This window comes from Gigantopelta aegis, chromosome 4, assembly GCF_016097555.1.
Source record: "Gigantopelta aegis isolate Gae_Host chromosome 4, Gae_host_genome, whole genome shotgun sequence".
Lineage (NCBI taxonomy): Eukaryota > Metazoa > Mollusca > Gastropoda > Neomphalida > Peltospiridae > Gigantopelta > Gigantopelta aegis.
In genome coordinates this window covers 41,538,443-41,554,636 of record NC_054702.1, presented here as the reverse complement: position 1 = coordinate 41,554,636, position 16,194 = coordinate 41,538,443, and the positions used below count along the sequence as shown (strand labels likewise).

The 16,194-nt window shown below is 38.7% G+C and overlaps 1 protein-coding gene across 1 annotated transcript in view; it reads left to right on the top strand.

The window, feature by feature from the left end:
* Window positions 1–16,194, top strand: part of LOC121370563 (glutamate receptor ionotropic, kainate 2-like) — a 186,810-nt gene that overhangs the window by 984 nt on the left and 169,632 nt on the right. The window lies entirely within an intron of this gene.

The following is a 16,194-nucleotide window of genomic DNA, read 5'->3' as shown; positions in this document are numbered from 1 at the left end:
TACAGTATGTTAATAAAGGCTTAACAGTGCATGTACATCTTAGAAAAACATACTTAGGATGGACACAGTTGTTTGTAAAAAAATTAAGGATATAGACAGATAGTTTTAGTTATTACGTTAATAATGTTAAGGGTGGAGACAGATTATAAAATAGCCAGTTCTCTACGATTAGTAGCTTTAACAAGAAATCTTTCTAGATTACGAAGCTGCTTAACATTTTGAATACTAAGTAACTGAATTAATTTGAATGTAGATGGGTTTTTTCCCCCCAATAATACGTATTGATATATTTAACCCGCAAATCAGTGTAGGATGGACAAATAAAAATAAAGTGAAATTCATTTTCAGTTAGGTTTATGGTTACCGTTACAAAGACTACAAATAACCAGTTCCCTACGATTAGTAGCTTCAACAAGAAATCGTCCTAGATTACGAAGCTGCTTAACATTTTGAGTACCAAGTAACTGAATTAATTTGAATGTAGATGGTTTCTTCCAATACTACGTTTTGATATATTTAACCTGAAAATCAGTGTAGGATTGACAAATCAAAATAAAGTGAAATTCATCTTCAATCAGGTTACCGTTACAAAGACTATAGATCTTTCTCTGGTATGGGTTTAACAGTTAAAAACAGTTCTCGTTATTTGGAGTGTATTTGAATGGTCCTGGATTCCAGACTCGACACTTCTGTTGTGACCTGATGAATAGAATCAAAGGCGGATCTATGTGGGGGGGGGGGGGGGGGGTAGGAGCAGTTATAATTGTATTGTATATTAATTTTCACCCCCCCCCAAACCTCCCTCAACGTTCCCTTGGCATTCCGCATCATGTCACCCCCCCCCCCCCAAATGGATTTTCTGGATCCGCCACTGAGAATTAATGTGTAGATAGGATGTTTAAATAATAAAGAGTTTTCACTCTAGACGATGTTGTTATTAAGGTTGAAAAGAAGTAATTTCATTGCATATTGAGAGACCGTGAAAAGTAATTTGCCACATTTACAAAATAAATAAAACTACGAAATAGCATATTACGATGATGTGTTGTAGACAAGCGTAGGCAGCAGGCACGTGAGGGGATGTTCGGGGGAGGAGGGGGGGGAGGCCAAAACCCCTCCCTGCTGAACCAAATTTTCGTTTTTATTCAGTATATTTTCCCGGGAAGCATGACTTGACACCCCCCCCCCCCCCCCCCCATAAACGTCGCCGACCACAGTGTAGACTACCTTCATCTAAAATTCCTACACATGCGTCTGGACAGGCTGGTATAGTCACAGCTCTAGTTTTGTTTAAAAAGTGTCAAAGGAATGCAAAATTGCAATCATTGTGTCCCTCCACTCCCACCCCCCTTAAAACAAAATCCTGTAATGCCCTCCCTGAATTCCTATATATTCCTGTCTAATAGATAACAGTTTACAAACAAGGTGTAAATAATTATTGGGACAAAAAACAGCAAATTACACCCAAACTACTAATTTGTGTGTACCGTACCTTAGGAAGCTAGAAAACGAGTTGTTTCCTGTTTTCAGTGGCGGTTCGAGTGAGGATATCAGGAAATGGTAGTTATTGCCCGGGCAACACCATAGGGAGGTGGGTGGTCGACATCTGGTGTTGGACATCGATTTTTCAAAAAATGTAATTTCGATAATAAAGACTGTATTTCTCTTCCAGTCATTTAGGCGCGTTATAAATTCGGATTGCCGTGAGACACGGAAAACTGTTTCATTTTACCATAGTAGCCAACATTTAGGTACAAGCCTAATTTTATCAAAACGTATTTTATTTACCCAACTCCATGGTGATAAATATTATTGGTTTAGTTGTATATACAAGCATAATTTTATCAAATATGTATTTTATTTACTCAACTTCATGGTGATAAATATTATTGGTTGTGTTGTATGTAACGGGTTAATTTTATCAGATACGTATTTTAGTTACTCAACTTCATGGTGATAAATATTATTGGTTGTGTCGTATGTACAAGCCTAATTTTATCAATTACATATTTTATTATTTTATTTACTCAACTCCATGGTGATAAATATTATTGGTTATGTCGTATGTACAGTCCTAATTTTATGAGATACGTATTTTATTTACTCAACTCCATGTTGATAAATATCATTGGTTGTATCGATGTCCAAGCCTAATTTTATCAGATACGTATTTTATTTACTCAACTCCATGGCGATAAATAAGATTGGTTGTGTCGTATGTACAAGCCTACTTTTATTACATACGTATTTTATTTACTCAAATCCATAGTGATAACTATTGTTGGTTGTGTCGTATGTTCAAGCCTAATTTTATCAGATACGTATTTTATTTACTGCACTCGGTAGCGATGGATATTGTTAATTGTGTCTCTTAAGTTTTGAGATATAAATTTATTAAATTTAAGTTTTTTTTTTATTTGTTTGTCTGTTTCTTTCTTCTTTTTGCCCTTATGTTTAAAAAAACCCGAAATTATTATATTGAAAAGTAACTTATTGACGTAAAATAAATGGTTTCTTTAAGCTTTTAAAACTGCTGTGATGTCTTTTAAGACACTTTAAATTTCCATTCTCGAGTATGGTGTTAATATTTAAGCAGTTAGAATAAATCTTTATTTTGTTTTGTTTTTCATGAAGTGCCATTCTTCATTCAGTTTGGCTGCGACTCTCCATCTTGGTTACATAAACACACCGCCGTCTTGGCCGTTAGAAAAGCAGTTTTACTTTCAAATGATTAATACAAAGTAAAGTTTGTTTTATTTAACGACACCACCAGCACCGGCTATAGGATGTCAAACAATTGGTAATTCTGACTCGTAGTCAACAGAGGAAACCCGCTACATTTATCCATTAGTAGCAAAGGATCTTTTATACGCACCATACCCGAGACAGGATAGCACATACCACGGCCTTTGATATACCAATCGTGGTGCACTAGCTCAGACGAGAAATATTCAAATGGGCCAACCGACGGGGATCGATCCCAAACTGACCGCGCCTCAAACGAACGCTTTACCACTGGGCGACGTTCCCGCCCGTGAAATGATTAATAAAGACACTGCCCAGAATGTTTAGCCATTGTAAGATGTTTCCGACCAACACAGCATTTTTAACGAATAACTGTTAAATAACATATTAAATAAATTTTCTTTGTTTTGGTTTTTAATACCAGTGTGTTTATATCCAATGTGCTTGTATGCTAATGTTGAAGCAGTCATTTTTCGTTTTCCTAATAGACTATAAGAATTTTTTCGTTCGTACGAAATTACTGGAAGGTAAATTCCTGTTTGGGTTACTAAAAAAATTTAGGAGACCTAGTTTATACAGACACTGATATTCTAAACAAAAAATATACTTATAATAAATAATTATAGTCACCAAAAAGGCTGTTAGTCGAAAACAAGTTTCAATAAAAGTAAACGTAGTCCCTTTCGTGGTATGTACTATCCTGTCTGTGGGATGGTGCATATAAAAGATCCATTGCTACTAACTGAAAACAAATTGTAGCAGGTTTCCTCTCTAAGACTATATGTCAAAATTATCAAAAGTTTGACATCCAATAGGCGATGATTAATTAATCAATGTGCTCCAGTGGTGTCGTTAAACAAAACAAACAAACTTTATCTGTTGAGCGATTTTCCTTAAAAATCAAGTACAGATCCATTCGGTAATTATTCTAGAATGCAAAAAACCCACAAAACCCCCCAAAATATCTCCAGTCACTAGGTATAATAGCTTTTCCGTAAAATCAAAGTAAAGAGTCATTCTGTAATCAATCTCGATTAGAAGAAAATTACCTCCGATCACTAGATATAGTAGACATAAATATTAGTTTCTCGATCCATTGTGGCTGGCAGTGTAGCGTTTTCACCAAAACAACTCGTGCATTAGTCACGATGTTGCGACTTGCGAACGAATGTGGAATGCTGTTCATATACAAAGAAAGAAAGAAAGAAATGTTTTATTTAACGACGCTGTTCATATACATGCATTCAGAATTGTAAGTAACTATTTTCTAGTGAAAATGATTACCGAATCATTCGCTAATCATTTTCACTAGAAAATATTTACCCACAATGCAGAATAGATCAGTATATACGAATTTGAAAGGAAATCTCGCCAGCAGGTAAACAGAATTAGGGCCGAATTTATGAAGCGTGTTTTTCTTAAACGCAGGTGTTTAAGCATTGTAAATGTATGTAGTTATATTTATAAGCGTGCAATACATAAACAGTCTTTATAAATTAGGCTTCTCGTTCCAACCAGTGCACCATGACTGGTCAGAGGCCGTGGTATGTGTTTTCCTGTATGTGTGAAAGTGCATATAAAAGATCCCTGGCTGCATTAGGAAAAATGTAGCTGGTTTCCTCTGATGACTTACGAGTCAGAAATTACCAAATGTTTGACATTCAATAGCCAATGATTAATTAATCAATGTGCTCTAGTGGTGTCATTAAACAAAACAAACTTCTTCTTCTTCTTGTAAATTCGGCCTTTAATGTTTCTCACCCAGTTAAAGCGACTATCCTGGGTTAGCTGTAATTATTAAGATGCTGCCGACAGACTTATCCATTAGTAGCAAGATATCTTTTATACGCACCATCCTACAGACAAGATAGCACATACCACGGCCTTTGATATATCAGTCGTGGTGCACTGGCTGGAACGAGAAATAACCCAATGGGTCCACCTACGGGGATCGATCCTAGACCGACTGCGTACCAAGCGAGCGCTTTACGACTGGGAAACATCCCGCCCCTTTTTCGTCAGTAGGCCTACGAAATTACTGGAATACCAACTTCAGTTTGGGTTACTTACAAAGATTTGAACGATCAAAAACCCACTGAATATATGCAAACACTGATATTCTAAACAAGAAACTGTATTTAGTTTGTAAATTTAGACGTTACAAAATTGTATTTCTCGTATACATTTTACAAAGGCAGCAAACTCAGGTCTCTTTAAAGAATGAAGTTATTTCTATCGTTAATATACAGTGAAGATACAATACATACATGTATTATCAACGATAGAAATAGTCGATCTTTATAATCACGATCCAGTCCCCGTTAATGGGACATACCCTAGTTTTTAAACACTAAGGCATATTTTTGACTACTATAGCCGTTTTTGGTGACTGAAATCATACTTTACTTAGATTTTATGGTTTAGATTATCAATTTCCGTACATTCGAAGTGTTTTTGTTTGGTCATCCTGGTGTTTTTAATATCACAAAATACATTTCTCATATTTTTAAAAACACACGTGCGTCTGAGAAGTAACAGTTATGGAGTCGAGTTTTAATCTGTTTTTAGAGGGTATTTCACAATTTCAAAGTCACAGACTCATGTTTCACTCAGTTGTAACTTAATCCAAATGTGTTACAGGTTTGTAGATTAACTAAACTTAATGTTAATTTTTACGGTTTGAAACTAGGGTCTGTCTCTTTAAATTGCAGCCTTTTGTTTACCATCATTTGTTATCATTTAGACCTTTGTCATTAGACGAGAAACCGATATGACCAAACGGAGCAGCGTTTTATTCCCTTGTCCCTGGTTGAATATCTCGACAAATTAGTAAAAACTTTCTACTTAAGATGATAAACGAGGGCATTTCAGTGCGAGCAGTTTTGAACACCGGTGTCTTCTTGTCATGCTAATTTGTCCCGGAAGTCGAGAGCACCGCTGCAGAACACGGCCCGCTCCTAATCTAGCCTCAATTAGCTGTCATGGAGGCAGAGAAAAAAGCCATTATCTATTCTCTTTGCACAAATTATTTTCTTCCAACGAACATTTTCTGCTGAGATGCTTCGACGGAATTATGTGCTGCTCTCTTATTAAGGGTAAATTGACAAGTGGTATGTCACAGAGCAGGCTCACGGACGCGATGACAAGGCTTAGCTAGCGTGGAATCATTCACCATACCAATACATGATCAAAATTAGAACCACTACCACTATTTTCTATTATTACCACCACCGCCATCACAACCACCACCACATAATTACAACAACCATCACCACCACTACCACCACAACTACAACAACAACAACAACAGCAACTACTACTACTACTACAACCACTACTACAACCATCACCACCACCTCCACTACTACTATTACTTCTAGTAATGCCACCATCGGCACTACTACTATTACTACTAGTAATACCACCACCAGCACTACTACTACTACTACTACTACTACCACCATCACAACCATCACCACACAGCTACAACAACCACCACCACCACTAGCACCACAACTACAACAACAACTACTACTACTATAACCATATATTACTGATAGTAACACCACCGCCGGCACTACTACTACTACGACTACGACTACTACTACTACTACTACTACTACTACTACTACTACTACTACTACTACTACTACTACTACTACTACTACTACTACCACCACTACTAATACTACTACTTTACTACAACAACAACAACTACTACTACTACTACTACTACTACTACTATTACTACACCAACTACTATTACTGCTATTAACACCATCACCACCACCACCACCACAACCACAACCACAACCACAACCACCACCACAACCACAACAACTACTACTACTCTACTACAATACTACTACCACTACTATTACTATTACTACACCAACTACTATTACTACTACTACCATCACCACCACCACCACCACCACCACAACAACAATAACAACAACGACACCAACAACCACTACTAGTACTACAACCGAACGAGTGATTGAATGAATTAACGAATGAAAGAGGACAATTGGATGAATGAATAGTTAGACATGCACAGAAACAAGCCACGTTCATGTAGTATTGTTAATAGTTAGAAGAACGCGTTCGTGCAAGGGTTGTAATTAATACTGTATGCACGAAGGAACCCAACTAATAACCGGGCCTTGTTCACCACCGCTAGGTTACTATCTTGTTGAACTAAACCACCCCGTGAAGTCCGCTGCTTTACGAATGGCTGGAGACAAATATACGAAGGCTGTGAGTCTCGTAAACTAATTTTTGAAAAAAGAAAAAGAAAAACCTGCAAACAAAAACTTAACAGCAGCAGCAGTAACAACATCAACAGTAACAGCAACAGCAGCAGCAGCAGCAACAACAAGAACAACAACAACAACAACAACAGCAACGTCGAAAGCTGTGAGTTTAGTAAACTAATTTTGACAAAAGACTCCCCCAAAAATAAAATTAAATGAAAAAACCCCAGAAAGATGGAGAAAAAAAAACCCCTACACCTCATCTATCCCCGCAAAAAAAGATTAAAAAAACCCATACCCAACTAACATCCTAAACCCACAACACCCCACACAATCCCCCAAAACAAACAAGCAAAAAAAAAAAAAATCAAAAAAAAATCCCAACAACTAAAAAAGCCCCCCAAAAAACCAAACAAAAAACGCCTCCTCAACCCTCCCAACAACAAAAACAACCAACGAGAAGACCAAAAGAAACAAAGGACAACTTTCGGGAAGCGAACAAAAGTAATGTTCTTGATTACTGCATAATCGTATGATTAAAATAATAATAATAATAATAATAATAATAATAATAATAATAATAAAGCTAATCTAATCATTTACTATAATGCATTATTATGTATATAGCTTTTAAAGCAGAAGACGTTTCTAAAATAACCAATACCACTTGTTTACATACATAACAATAAAGAAAGCTTGAATGGTTCAGAATGAAGGTATGCCGATTTGGCACGAATACGTTCACACATTTACACATAACATAATTATTAATGTTTACATTCCTTGTTTCATACTGTCTACCTATTATTCTTTGAAAGACAATGATAACTTGAGAATACATTTAGTTATGCTACAGGAGTGGGTCGATGGGGGGGGGGGGGGGATACACAAATGTTCGTGACCTGATATTTATTGCTTTCTATCAGCTATAGTTTGAACTCATTGATGAAAACCCCTATATCATGTAGAATAGGAGTTGGAGCAGTGAAGAGTTAATTGATTAGATGCGTTTAAGGTGTTATGCCTTACATACATTAGAGTGAGGTGTTGTTGATAGAGAATACTTCACGAGTGTCCGTTAGATACTTATTATCTTAAAACGAGTTGTTTTAAAACGTATATAACGAGCGAAAGCGACTTGGATATGTTGTTAAACAACGAGTTGTAAGATAAGTGGTATCTAACGGGCACGAATGCAGTATTCTATTTTTTTTACATATCCTCAACCCCCCCCCCCCCCCCCCCAAACCCCAAACCCACACAACATTTTAAGCTAATTAAACGTAGGCCGATTTTCCGACTAATCCTTATTTACCTAAAAGCAGCCAGTCATATGCCTTTAAACTGTTATCACACGTATATATGTTAACAGTATGTGTTATCAAAAATAACAAATGATGTTTTCACTAACGGGTGTTTAAGAAAATGCTGTAACACTCGCTTTAGTTTTGCTGGGCCATGTGATCGATCTTGTATAGTGGAGAGACCTATAGTATTTTCTAGTTCCAATAAACAACCCAACAACTGCTTCATTAAAAGTTGTAGTATGTTCTATCCTATCAGCATGATAGTAGATATATAAGACAGGGATGCTAATGAATAATACGAGTCGACATATCATTTGACGGTAGCGGGTTTCTTCTCTGTTAAACATTAATCAAAGCTGATTTTAAAAATCCTCTGATGTGTTGTTAAAGTGACGCACCCTAATTTTTTTAAACACTATGGTGTATTTATAGGATATTAAACGAGTTTCTATTTCGTATCATGTTTATGTCTTGAGTGAAACATTTTGTTATTTGTCACAAGCTTTAACGAGTGAGAATAAAAATTATTTCACGAGGGACATAAACATGATACGGAATTGTAGCGAGTTTAATATCCTATGTATTACCCATAATCGACCTTAATCTCAATTCGTTTGGTTGACGTTCCTGTAAGATTGTAGTACACCAATCGATGACGTCATCGTGTCACGGCGAAGTGTTACATCCCACTTTGATATGTACCAAGATATGGTTAACCATATGGGTAATAACTTTCACTATTAGATCAGTTTTTGATAATCGAAATGAGACATTACTTAGATTATCCATTTCCATACATTCAAAGTTAATGTAGTCTTACTGGTGGGTGTTTTCATATTTAAAAAAACGCACGTAGCACTGAGAAGATACGGTTATGGAGACGAGCTCAGTTCTATTTTTAGAGGGTATTTTCCCGTTTCAACGTCACAGACTCTTGTTTCACCCTGTTGTAACATTATCAAAATATGCCACAGGTTTGTAGATTAACCAAACTTAGTGTCCTTTCATTACCGATTGTTGGGGGCGAGATATAGTCCAGTGGTAAAGCGCTCGCTTGATGCGCGGTCGGTTTGGGATCGATCCCCGTCAGTGGGCCCATTGGGCTATTTCCCGCTCCAGCCAGTGCACCACGACTGGTAATCAAAAGCCGTGGTATGTGCTATCGTGCTATGGGATGGTGCATATAAAATATCCCTTGCTGCTAATCGAAAAGAGTAGCCTATGAAGAGGCGACAGCGGGTTTCCTCCCTCAATATCTTTGTGGTCCTTAACCATATGTCCGACGCCATATAACCGTAAATAAAATGTGTTGAGTGCGTCGTTAAATAAACCATTTTCCTTCCTTCCTTTTTTTTACCGGTTGAAACCAGAGTCTACGACCTTAAACAAGCATTGTTAAAATCAATTCTGATGACATTCCAGATTTTATACAGTTTCAAATCTGCACGTTTCGGTGTCTGTTTAATTACGAATGCAGACAGCTTAAGGTTAAATCTTCGAGGCACGACATAATACATTTAATGATTTTTCAAAATTCACTGTCTGGTGTTAGATAAACGAGCTGAACTCATTGACTTGTCTTTTTGTCACAACATAAAACGGATCAATAGAGTAGTATACATTATATTGATTTCCATACTGCAATAGTTAACACTATTCAAAGTTTATTATTTCATGTTTCTTGCATACAGACTCATTGATGGATGTGTTGAAACACATACATACATACATACATACACAGCCACAATAAGGGTGTGCAAAAGTTAATAAGAGAAAGGTCGTGATATGTATTGCCCTGTTTATATGGAAAGTGCATAAACACATTTTTTGGAACTTTTTGATTCTACGACGCAAGCGCCTCAGCCGAGCGCTCTACCGACTGAGCCAGATCCCGCTCCTATAACCAGAATAATTAAATGTTTAACGTTTACCAATTTGCGATTTTCTTATTGTACATAAAATGGTAGACACCAAGGAAGCTTCGGACACGGCCCTGTCAAGCAAAAAACCGAACGAAAAGTAAGTACTCTGGCGTCACTATCGATATCATTACCACATTCTATATATGTCTGTGATGCCATTTTCATTTGTAGTTATTTTCGAGCTTATAGCCAATTAAGGTTCAAGCACGCTGTTCTGGGCACACACACAACACAAGCACGCACGTACACACATACACAGACGTACGCACACACATACACACAAACGCATGTACACACACACACGCACACAGATAGAGAGAGAGAGAGAGAGAGAGAGAGAGAGAGAGAGAGAGAGAGAGAGAGAGAGAGAGAGAGAGAGAGCTCACCTATCTGCACTGTCTGTCCATGGTAATGGGTTTAGTAGTTAGTTGTTAGCAGTTAGTTAGTGAGACAGAAGTAGGTGTAGTGGTCTTACACCTACCCATTTAGTCAATAGACTCGCTCTAGGTGGGAACCGGTACCGGGAGCCGCGAACCTAGTACCTGCCAGCCTTAAGTCCGATGGCTTAACCACTACACCACGGAGGCAGATGATGTCCTAACAAAAATGGCTTTTGTCATTGTGGCGTCTTTTTGTAAAAATAAAAAAGTTTAAAATGTGCTGAGGTATCATTTAAAAAGCCCATTCCTATCTTTTCTTATTTCATTAGGAAAATGCGCCGACACGTGAATGGCGACAAACACTTGATATCACGGACAGGTGATGTTTTTAAGACTTCCGTTTATAAGATGACTTGCGTCACTCTTCTTTTCAAACCGCAAGTACTTAATTACTAGGCTGACTCTTATAACAGACAAATTATCGATTGCGATTATAAAAATAAACTCTTTTTTTTTTTAACCTCACCAATTTAGAGTTATTACAAGAGCAGTGGTATTCGGATAAACTTTATTCAGTACTTTCGATCATTATATTAAAACTGAGATGGGACAAAACGGAGAGGATGTATGGTGAGGGTGGTGGAGCACAGTCTCGAATGTTTGGAGTGTTAATCCACGAAGCAGTCAATTAACGAAAGGATATGATCTCTGCGTAACTCAGGGATCGAGAACATAGGGTCACATCCCATTCCAGATTGTGCTTCACAACTAGCCAGCCCCGGAACCGCCCACTGGCGAAGTCAGAGGCCGGACCCGTGGTAGGCGTGCCTGAACCTTTTGGATATGGGCACGTAAATAGAGTTCCCATTCCCATTCAGAACTAGTGCAGGGCGCACATTAAGGGGACATACCCTAGTTTCAGCACCATGAAAATTAACACTAAGTTTAGTTAATCTACAAACCTGTAACACATTTGGATAAAGTTACAACTGAGTGAAACATGAGTCTGTGACTTTGAAATGGTGAAATACACTCTAGAAATAGACTTAAAAGTGACTCCAGAACTGTTTTTAAAAATGTGAGAAATGCATTTTGTGATACTAAAGCCCCAGGATGACCAAAGATACTTCGAATGTAAGAAAATGGATATTCTAAACAACAAAATGTAAGTGAAGTATGCTTTCAGTTACTAGTATCAAAAATGGCTCTAATAGTAAAAAATATGCCTTAGTGTTTAGAAACTAGGGTATGTCCCTTTAAGTCAATAATTAGAACCACACTTTCTACGTCCGTTCGGACTACTTCACATCCGGTTTAATAAATAAAAAAACTATGTTAACACTTAAAAAAAAAAGAATCCTGGCCACATGAAGTTCAAGCACGCTCTTCTGGACACACACCTGTTACATGCTCTGTTTGGATGGGCGCAATCCAGGTATATCTTGATATTACGAGAAAACAAAAACCCTATGAAACATCACTAGAATACCACCACCTTACTCCCCCCCCCCCCCCCCTCCCCCAATAAAAAACCCACCCGCTAGACTAGATGGTGTATGCGCTTCACATTAAACCGAATGACCACATCTGGAACCGGTAAAATAATTCGCGAACGTTAGCGTCACTCACTGTCGCTTAACGCAGACCTGGTTTATTCGCTTGCTAACTTGTGGTTGATTGCACACATAACATTTTGTCGTTTTTATGTCAACGTTATACGCCGTAACATCATAAATATGAACGAACGCTATTTGTTCCTTCTTACTACAGATAACTACTCTTGTAGGAAATCTCGACTCTGTTGGAGCGGTGCCTTTAATTCACTTTTCACTTCCATCTCAGTGATAGCCGAGGCGAGATTTAGTTCAATCAATAGAGCGCTCTTCAGCGGGGGTTGGGTCCTAGGATCGTACCCTGTCGGCGAGCTAATTGTTTTTCATTCTCATTCAGTTCCTTAGTAGCTCAAAGGCCGTTGTGTAGGTAGTACTAAACCAAATAACTTCCGGCTGGGTCAAAGTTCGAGGTGCACTTTTGATAGAGAAGTGAACACCACAAGTCCTGTGATTGTTTATAAATGTGAGTGTGTTGGTTGTAAAAAATAATAATTCTATTTCTTCTAGTACCAATGTGTCAAGTAGCCTTGTGCTTGAAACATTTATGGAGTACCTGTAAAAAAAACAGTACTCGTATTATGTGCGGAACTAGGGTAGTCATAGACGCTACCCGTTATCTGAGAAACGAGCAGCTTGACCCCCATTTTTTTCTGATTCACTTTAAGTGTGAGGGGTGGTAGTATTTATATCCGTGGCGTTTATGTCGATTGATACGCTGCAGGTAGGAGTTTTAGCCACATACATGTATGTTACTATTGTCGTCTATGGGATTTGATTTGGTGGTATACACCCTATAGAAGATCCCTTGCTGCTAATGGAACAGTGAACCTTTCTCTGAAGTCATGCAGTAGTCTAGCCGATGTGTTCTAAAAATTAAAAGTTAAAGCTGTGTTTTGTTTAATGACACCACTAGAGCACATTGATTTATTAATCATCGACTATTGGATGTAAAACATATGGTCATTTCTGACAGTCATAGCGAGGAAACCCGCTACATTTTTTCATTAGTAGTAAGGGATCTTTTATATGCACCATCACACAGAAAAGATGGTTTATACCACGGCCTTTGATATACCAGTCGTGGTACACTGGCTGGAACGAGAAATAGTTCAATGTGTTCTAATGGTGTTGTTAAAGCAAAGCATTAAAGGTACGTTTCTGACTATTGTGGACTTTCATATCTTAGCCAGTGCACTACGACTGATATATCAAAGGCCGTGGTATGCACTACCCTGTCTGTGGGATGGTGCATATACAAGATGCCTTGCTGCTAATCGAAATTAGTAGCCCATGAAGTGGCGATAGCGGGTTTCCTCTCTCAATCTGTGTGGTTCTTAACCATATGTCTGACGCCACAGAGAGAGAGAGAGAGAGAGAGAGAGAGAGAGAGAGAGAGAGAGAGAGAGAGAGAGAGAGAGAGAGAGAGAGAGAGAGAGAGAGAGAGGGAGGGGCGAGAAGAGGGGAGAGAGAGAGAGGGAGGGAGGGAGGGAGGGAGAGAGAGAGAGAGAGAGAGAGAGAGAGAGAGAGAGAGAGAGAGAGAGAGAGAGAGAGAGAGAGAGAGAGAGAGAGAGAGAGATTAACTTTGTTGGGGCTATATGGCAATACCACTGAGCTACATCCCGCCCGCTAAAGACAGGCAGGCAACACCTTATAGACATACATATAGGTAGGCAGGCAGGCAACACCTTATAGACAGACATATAGGTAGGCAGGCAGGCAACACCTTATAGACAGACATGTAGGTAGGCAGGCAACACCTTATAGACAGACATGTAGGTAGGCACGCAACACCTTATAGACAGACATGTAGGTAGGCAGGCAGGCAACACCTTATAGACAGACATGTAGGTAGGCAGGCAGGCAACACCTTATAGACAGACATGTAGGTAGGCAGGCAGGCAACACCTTATAGATAGACATGTAGGTAGGCAGGCAGGCAAGTGAGCAGATAGACAGACAGCACATTGTAGACATACAGGCATGGAAACAGACAGACTGACAGACAGACAGACAGACAGAAAGTTAGAGTGCGTGTCCGAAAATAGCAAGAAATGATGGAGGCGCAAGGAAATAGATGGACGAGATGAGTGGCTAGTGTCTATACTATCAGTCAAGGCCTGGTGCTTATAAGACTTTTAGAGTCGAGACTCGAGACTCTAATAGAGTCTGAGACACTAATGCCATGACAACGCCATACAAATTGTATGCGTGTGACGTCATTAGAGATTGAGTCTGGACTAAGTTTTATAAGCACGGGCCCTGATCTCGAATACCATATATTATAAACAGTCTGCTTCTTGTGCTATTTCTTGTTCCAGCCAGTGCACCACGACTGGTATATCAAAGGTCATGGTATGTGTTCTTATGTCTGTAGGATAATGCATATTAAAGATTCCTAGCTACTAATGAAAAAATATAGCGGGTTTCATCTCTAAGACAAGACGTCAAAATCATCAACTGTTTTGACATCCAATAGCCGATGATTAATAAAGCAATGTGCTCTAGTGGAGTCGTTAAACAAAACAAACTTTGTGCAATCTACATTGAATTACACAGTGATTTTGAAACAAGTATCTCTTCGGTACGCTCATTACACGTGTAGGTTAACACCTTGACCATACGATGGAAATTAACGAAACATAAACAAAGACAAATGGCGTGTTACCTTTAGTCTGCAAAGAACACCGTGTCGTCAGTTCAAAGAGTATTACTAGTCAATACCCAGATACCTTTTGCTAGACTTCCCACAAGAGTCAGTGGCTTGGGTATCAGGTTAAATATTTACCTTCGGTCTCAGTTTTAAAAGGTCCTAGTTTTAGACATTCATTATAAAGTTTTGCAACCTCTTGTTAATTATGATGTGAAGCCCCCCAAAAGCTTAACTGAGTCCATTGCCTCTACCAGCATATAAACGATCCTGACATTTTGTATTAAACTATTAATATACACGGATTCTTAGCGTCTCCAGCAGTTCCTATTAAACTTCCTTGTTCAGTGGACAATCGTTTATTTTGTAGGAATAGAACATTGTAATAGAATGGCGTTGTTGGTATTTGAATTTTTTTTCTTATCCCACCGACCAGACTTCAATTAGTCTTGAGCCGTAAATATCACTTTGTCACGACCTTTTGAAATTAATCTTCAAGCTGATTTTCAGACTGTTTGCTTAATTTTCAGATCCCCACTCTCTAACCCACACAAAAAACAAACAACCCCTCAAAAAACCAAAAACCAAAACCCAACCCCCAAACCGCCCCCAACCAACTAACCAAACAAACACAACCCCCCATAAAAAAAAACCTAAACAAACCCCCACAAACAAACAAAAAACAACCCCCCCCAAAATAAAATAAAAACCCCACAAAAAACCCACGCCCCCCTGAAACAAACCCCCCCCAAAAAATCCCGAAAAAACCCCACCACCACCACCACCACCACCACCACCATCACCACCACCACCACCACCACGACGACGACGACGACCACCACCACCACCACCACCACCACCACCACCACCACCACCACCACAACCACCACCACCACCTATAGTCCGATGGCTTAACCACTGTGTCACCGAGACCGGTGTCTGAAACACACGGGTCGCAGAATCGATTCCAGTTAGTGGACCTATTGGATTATTTCCCCATATAACTGCCGCTCCGCTGTTAGCACATTAAAGATCGCTGCATGTGGTATATATGTGATATCCTCCGGGAAATATATAGGCAATGTTGATCGAAAAGAGTAGCCTATGTGACAACAGCAGGCTTCTTTTTTCTTTATCGCGACTCTAATGTAATATCCACTAATAAAACAACATGTTGAGTTGTGTAGACTCATATTTCCTCCCAGCAGTTTAAATGTTTGTTTTGTTTAACGACACCACTAGATCACATTTATTTATTAATCATCGGCTATTGGATATCAAACAGGGGTGGTAGTATTTATATCCATGGTGTACATGTCAACTG